Source organism: Bufo bufo, chromosome 1 (assembly GCF_905171765.1).
Source record: "Bufo bufo chromosome 1, aBufBuf1.1, whole genome shotgun sequence".
Classification (NCBI taxonomy): Eukaryota; Metazoa; Chordata; class Amphibia; order Anura; family Bufonidae; genus Bufo; species Bufo bufo.
The window spans coordinates 229,158,648-229,166,452 of NC_053389.1; positions in this window are offsets into that span (position 1 = coordinate 229,158,648).

A 7,805-nucleotide genomic window follows, 5' to 3' on the forward strand; every position below is an offset into this window, starting at 1 on the left:
ACGCTGATAGGGACACGGGTGTCCCCATCAATGGTGTCCCCATCAGTGGTGTCCCCATCAGCACAGCAATGTCCCCAACAGCTGCGTCCCCATCAGTGGTGTCCCCATCAGCACAGCAATGTCCCCAACAGCAGCGTCCCCATCAGTGGGTGTCCCCATGATGGGAATATTGTTTTTCTGATGGGAATATTGTTTTTTTGATGGGAATATTTTTTTTTTTATGGGAATATTGCTTTTCTGATGGGGACATTGCTGTTCTGATTTGGCCATTGCTGTTCTGATGGGGACACCGCTGATAGGGACACGGGTGTCCCCATCAATGGTGTCCCCATCAGCCGCGTCCCCAACAGCAGTGTCCCCATCAGTGGTGGCCCCTATCAGCTGCTAATGGGGACTCCGCTGATGGGGACATTGCTGTTCTGATGGGGACATCGTTGATGGGGACATTGCTGTGCTTAAGGGTGACACGGCTGATGGGGACATTGCTGTGCTGATGCTGACATTGCTGTGCTGATGCTGACATTGCTGTGCTGATGCTGACATTGCTGTGCTGATGGGGACATTGCTGTGCTGATGGGGACATTGTTGTGCTGATGCTGACATTGCTGTGCTGATGCTGACATTGCTGTGCTGATGGGGACATTGCTGTGCTGATGGGGACATTGCTGTGCTGATGGGGACATTGTTGTGCTGATGCTGACATTGCTGTGCTGATGGGGACATTGCTGTGCTGATGGGGACATTGCTGTGCTGATGCTGACATTGCTGTGCTGATGCTGACATTGCTGTGCTGATGCTGACATTGCTGTGCTGATGGGGACATTGCTGTGCTGATGGGGACATTGCTGTGCTGATGGGGACATTGCTGTGCTGATGGGGACATTTTTGTGCTGATGGGGACACCGCTGATAGGGACACGGGTGTCTTTGCGTTGTTTTGCTAAAGTTTTTTCTCTTTTGTTCTCAGTCATATCATGCTGATTACAAAAACGATCCATGTAAAATATATACATTTAATTTAATACATAACTGATTTTTTTTTCCGGCCCCCGAATACTTGTAAAATCTTCAATGTGGCCCTCCTGTTGAAAAGTTTGGAGACCCCTGCCCTAGACTATTGTTAAGCCAAGCTGAATAGGTCTGTGAATGGTGATGTTAGACCACACTACAACTCCCATCATGTAACATTACTGAATTTCAATATAAAAGTATCTTTTATAGGGGTAGTATGCTTCTGATCTGATGTATCTAAGCCTATGATGTGTGAAATTGTCTGCTGAGCTGTGTATCTAAGCTTAGCATGTGTGATACTGTCTGCTGAGCTGATGTATCTAATCCCATCATGTGTGATACTGTCTGCTGAGCTGATGTATCTAATCCCATCATGTGTGATACTGTCCGCTGAGCTGTGTATCTAAGCTTAGCATGTGTGATACTGTCTGCTGAGCTGTGTATCTAAGCCTATACTGTCTGCTGAGCTGTGTATCTAATCCTACTATGCGTAATACTTTCTACTGAACAGCTGTATATCTACTCCTATCTTGTGTGATACTGTCTGCTGAGCTGATGTATCTAAGCCTAGCGTGTGACGCTCTGCTAATACACTGTATCTAAGCCTACCATGCATAATGCTGTCTGCTGATATGTGTATCGAAACCTTATCTCATGTGATACTGTGGGCTGAGCCATTGTGTGAATATAGTCATCAGTTCGCAGTGTTCGCCGACGAACACATGCGATCTGCCATCTTTATTCCCATGTCCGGCGATGCAGAGGTAAGTCCTTACCTGTGCCTGCGCCGCTGTGAAACACAGGCGGTCACTGGGAGCAGGCAGTTCCGAGAACAGCCGCCGGGGGCCTTCATCGGGCTGTTCTCGGAACTGCCTGCTCCCGGTGACCGCCTGTGTTTCAGAGCGGCTCGCGGCGCAGGCACAGATAAGGACTTACCTCTGCATCGCCGGACATGGGAATAAAGATGGCAGATCGCATGTGTTCGTCGGCGAACACTGCGAACTGGCCATCACTGATAGTCATATCATGTGTGATACCATTAGGTGAGCCACTGTATCTAATCTTATGAGTAAGGCTACTTTCACACTGGTGTTTTGGCTTTCCGTTTGCGAAATACCGTTCAGGGCTCTCACAAGCGGTCCAAAACGGATCAGTTTTGCCCTAATGCATTCTGAATGGAAAAGGATCCGCTCAGAATGCAACAGTTTGCCTCCGACCAGTCTCCATTCCGCTCTGGAGGCTGCCTGCAGCGTTTTTCTGTCCGCCATGTGGTGCGGAGCCAAACGGATCCGTCCTGACACACAATGTAAGTCAATGGGGACGGATCCGTTTTCTCTGACACAATCTGACACAATAGAAAACGGATCCGTCCCCCATTGACTGATGGTGTTCAAGATGGATCCATCATGGCTATAGAAGACCTAATACAACAGGATCCGTTCATGACGGAGGCATGCGGTTGTATTATTGTAACTGAAGCGTTTTTGCAGATCTATGACGGATCCACAAAAAACACTAATGTGAAAGTAGCCTAAACCTGTCTGCTGAGTTATGTATCTAAGGCCAAGTTCACACTTCAGTTATCTGATCAGTTATTTCCATCAGTTATTGTGAGCCAAAACCAGTAGTGAAGCCAACATAGAGATCAGGTGTAAGGCCTCATGCACACGGCCGTTGGGTGGCCGCGGCCGTATTGCGGCCCGCAAACGGCGGGTCGACCATCCACGGGCCGTGTGCACACCGCATCACGGATGCGGACCCATTCACTTGAATGGGTCCGCAATTCCGGAGATGCGGAACGGAGTCACGGAACGGAACACTGTAAGCACTATGGAGTGCTTCCGTGGTGTTTCTTTCCGTTGTTCCGCACCGCAAATAAATATGACGTCATATTTTTTTGCGTTGCAGACAGACCACGGACCAATTTGCGGTCCCCAATGCACGGAACGGCCGCACAACGGCCGTGTGCATGAGGCCTAATGGAAGGATTTGCACCTGTTCTGTTTTTCTGACCCGCACCTGGTTTTGGCTCGCTAATCGAATAAAACTGATTAAATAACTGAAGTGTGAACGCAGCTTAAGGCTACATGCACACGAACGTTGTTTGTTTCCGTGTCCGCTCCGTTTTTTTTTGCGGATAGGATGTGGATCCATTCATTTCAATGGGTCCGCACCGTGTGCTGTCCGCATCCGCACCGTGTGCTGTCCGCATCAGTATGTCCGTTCCGTAGCCCCGCCCAAAAAATAGAACATGTCCTATTCTTGTCCGTTTTAGGCATTGTTACAATGGATCTGCAAAAAAAAAACGGATGGCATACAGATGTCATCCGTTTTTCTTGCGGACCGCAAAACACATACGGTCGTGTGCATGTACCCTAAACCTGTCATGTGTGGTACTGTCTGCTGAGCTGATGTATCTAATATATAAATACGCCTAAATTAGAGGTATTTCTGGCGCAGCAATCTGCAACTTCTCCCTGCTCACGCCAGGTCTAAAAAAGTGGGTGGGGAAGGGAACGGTAAGGCAGGCCCGTCTCATTTACCATTTTCTACACCTGTTTTAGGCGTAGAAAATGTAAGATAGCTCGGAAGTTGTCCTACATTTAGGCCTCTTTCACACGGGCGAGATTGCGTGCGGGTGCAATGCATGAGGTGAACGCATTGCACCCGCACTGAATCCGGACCCATTCATTTCTATGGGGCTGTGCACATGAGCAGTGATTTTCACGTATCACTTGTGCGTTGCGTGAAAATCGCAGCATGCTCTATATTGTGCATTTTTCACGCAACGCAGGCCCCATAGAAGTGAATGGGGCTGCGTGAAAATCGCAAGCAAGTGCAGATGCGGTGCGATTTTTACGCACGGTTGCTAGGAGACGATCGGGATGGGGACCCGATCATTATTATTTTCCCTTATAACATGGTTATAAGGGAAAATAATAGCATTCTGAATACCGAATGCATAGTACAATAGGGCTGGAGGGGTTAAAAAATATATATATAATAATTTAACTCACCTCAACCACTTGTTCGCGCAGCCCGGCTTCTCTTCTGTCTTCTTCTTTGACGACCAGGAGGAAAAGGACCTGTGGTGACGTCACTGCGCTCATCACATATTCCGTCACATGATCCATCACCATGGTAATGGATCGTGTGATGGACCATGTGATGAGCCCAGTGATGTCACCACAGGTCCTTTTCCTCAAAGAAGAAGACAGAAGAGAATCCGGGCTGCACGAACAAGTGGATTAAGGTGAGTTAAATTATTATTATTTTTTTATTAACCCCTCCATCCCTATTTTAGTAAGCATTCTGTATTAAGAATGCTATTATTTTCCCTTATAACAATGTTATAAGGGAAAATAATAAAATCTACACAACACCGATCCCAAGCCCGAACTTCTGTGAAGAAGTCCGGGTTCGGGTCTGGGTACCAAACATGCCAATTTTTCTCACGCGCGCGCAAAACGCATTAAAACACTTTGCACTCGCGTGAAAAAATCTTGCATTTTCCCGCAACGCACCCGCATCTTATCCGGCCCTCACACGCGACGCCCGTGTGAAAGAGGCCTTAGAATCAGCGGTGGATACGCCGAAGTTATGTAGAGGTCGGCGCCTCTTCATATCTCCGGCGGATCCACCACTAGTGCAGGGCATTATTAAGACCGGCGTCTAAAACACTGGTCTTAATAAATGTGCCCCTATGTCTCTATACTATCATGTTTAAGGGCTCATGCAGACCGCAAACAACTTGAATGGGTCCACAATCCACAAGATATGGCGCAGAGCGGATGCATGAATTAGAAGCACAACTAACTGCTTCTGTGGGATTTCGGCCCATGCCTCCACACTACAAAAAAAAAAAAACATATTCTTTTTTTTTGCGGTGCGGACTATATCTTGCAGATCGCAGTCCCATTTAAGTCAATGGGTCCGCATCTGCAAACAGGGTGCACAGGGCCAGTGCCCGTGCATTGCGGACCACTATTTGCAGCCCACAGAACGGGCACAGCCGCTCGTGTGCATGAGCCCTAATACCTTCTACTGAGCCACTGTGTCTAAGCCAATCATGTGTAATACTTTCTGCTGAAATGTGTATCTAAGCTTATCATGTGTGATACTATCTGCTGAGCCACTGTATCTAAGGCTACTTTCACACTAGCGGCACGGACCTCCAGCAGGTTGTTCCGTCAGGTGAACAGAGGGTGAACAGCCTGTCAGATCCGTCCTGCCGCTAGTAACCGCGTGCCTCCGGACGGCCGCTCTGTCCACATTGACTATAATGGGGGTGGGGGCGGAGTTCCGGGGAGACGCGGCAGCGCGCGTCGAGAGGCTGCCGGAATAAATGTCGGACATGTCGTAGTTTTATTCTGGCAGCCTCTCCGGCAGTCCGGAGGCACACGGTCACTAGCGGCCGGACGGATCCGACAGGCTGTTCACCCGACGGAACAGCCTGCCCGAGGTCCGTGCCGCTAGTGTGAAAGTAGCCTAAGCCTATCGTGTGTAATACTTTCTGCTGTACTGATGTATCTAAGCCTTTCATGTCTGATCCTGTCTGCTGAGCTGATGTTTTTAAGCCCATCATGTGTGAACCTCTGCTAAAACACTGGCACTGATTTATCATAGCCTGGTGGTGTATGCCTTGTCATAAATTAGGTGCAGCACCTGGCTTGTGGGAGTTGTTGGTAGTTAAAGGGGTTCTGCACTTTCATTTAACTGATGATCTATCTTCTGGATAGATCATCAGCTTCTGATCGGCGGGGGTCCCGGGTTTCACTTGAACAGAGCTTAGCCCCACCCAGGCCAGTTGATACTAGTTGGACGTCACTGGGCCGGCGGTAAACAGTGAGAAGGCCGCGGCGCTGCTGGAGCGCCGCTGCCTTCTCAAACAGCTGATCGGCGGGGGTCCCAGGTGTCGGACCCCCGCCGATCAGAAGCTGATGATCTATCCAGAAGATAGATCATCAGTTAAATGAAAGTGCAGAACCCCTTTAAGTGTTTGCTATGGTTTTGTTATAAATTTGATGTTTATGTAGACATTGTTTTTATATTGTTATGTTGTTTGGATCTTATAGGGGGTTCAGAGTAGCTTGGGTGGGGTTATAAGGGGGAGGGGGGATTTTTGTGTGTCCGCCCGGCCCAACCCTGGACTATGCGGACATGAGTCGAGGGGTTGAGCTTTGATTTTGGGTTGTGGTGGTGGGGGCCAGTATCTGGAATATGCGGAAATGAGAGGAAATGAGGCGAGATACTGGCCAGGTATGGTGGTGGTTTAAATTAGGATGTATTTTGTTTGTTGGGGAAAAAATTATTCATTTACTATTTATTTTTTTATTATTATAAGTAGTAGTATTATTGTTTTTTAGGCATGCGGCTATGTTTAATTTTGTTTAGTTCAATTTTGTATATACAGTGCTGCCCATAATTATTCATAACCCTGGCAAATTTTGACTTAAAGGATAACTGTATTATTTTTTTTTGGAGTATTGGATTGTGGTGATTAATATCTCCGTGGTGGCCCTATTTCAACTTTTCGCTGTGTATTCAATTACCCCTTAATTCCACATTTTTGTTCCCTGTAGTGCCCACTTTTACCTCTGCTTAAAATAGGGTTTCTAGGCATGGTCCGTCTATCTGTTGAAGGACGGAGGACGCAGAAGCAGGCTGCGTGCAAGGTCACATTACCGACAGCTAGGGACTGTAAGTAAATGATTAAAGCCAGGTCCTCCCCAGCAGCTGATAACAGTGCCTGGGTTGTGTGCACTTCTCCCTGTCCCTGCGCTTGGCAGCCGCTCCCTCACTCAGCAGAGCTGGAGAATGCAGAGTGGAACCAGCGCAGACCAGGGAAGGGAGATCTGCCATCTGCTCAGTGTATAAATGAAAGCAACATGTGGTAAGAGGACCCCTTTGTGCTGCAGGAGATTAACCCTTTAGGGGGAGGGCTCTGGTTACTGACACTTTTGGGGGGCTATTGTTACTGGCTAGTAAGGGCAGGCGGGATTAGCCTCAGGGTGAGGGCAGTGGCGGCCATCTTAACTGAATAGTGAGATTGCAGTTTTATGCAGACTGGTTGCTAAGGGCTGAATCTTATTAAATATGGGGTAAGTCAGTCTAATAGTAACTGATTCTGGAATATCATGTTATTAGTAACTACATATATGAAAATTGAAATTAGGGTCTAAATGTGACAGTTATCCTTTAAAGTTACTTTTATTTAACCAGCAAGTAATTTTTTTGACGGGAAATGACATAGGCGTCTCCCAAAAGATAATAAGACGATGTACAAGAGGCATTATTGTGGGAAAAAAATAATTCTCAGCTTTTATTTACATTTGAGCAAAAAGTGTCCAGTCCAAAATTATTCATACCCTTCTCAATAATGAATAGAAAAGCCTTTATTGGCTATTACAGCAATCAAACTCTTCCTATAATTGCAGACCAGCTTTTTGCATGTCTCCACAGGTATTTTTGCCCATTCATCTTTAGCAATAAGCTCCAAATCTTTCAGGTTGGAGGTTCTTCTTGCCATCACCATGATCTTTAGCTCCCTCCACAGATTCTCAATTGGATTCAAGTCTGGACTCTGGCTGGGCCACTCCAAAACGTTAATGTTGTTGTCTGCTAACCATTTCTTCACCACTTTTGCTGTGTGTTTTGGGTCATTGTCATGCTGAAATGTCCACTGGTGCCCAAGGCCAAGTTTCTCTGCAGACTGCCTGATGTTGTCGTTGAGAAGCCTCATGTATTGCTCTTTTTTCATGATGCCGTTTACTGTGATTAGGTTCCCTGGTCCAT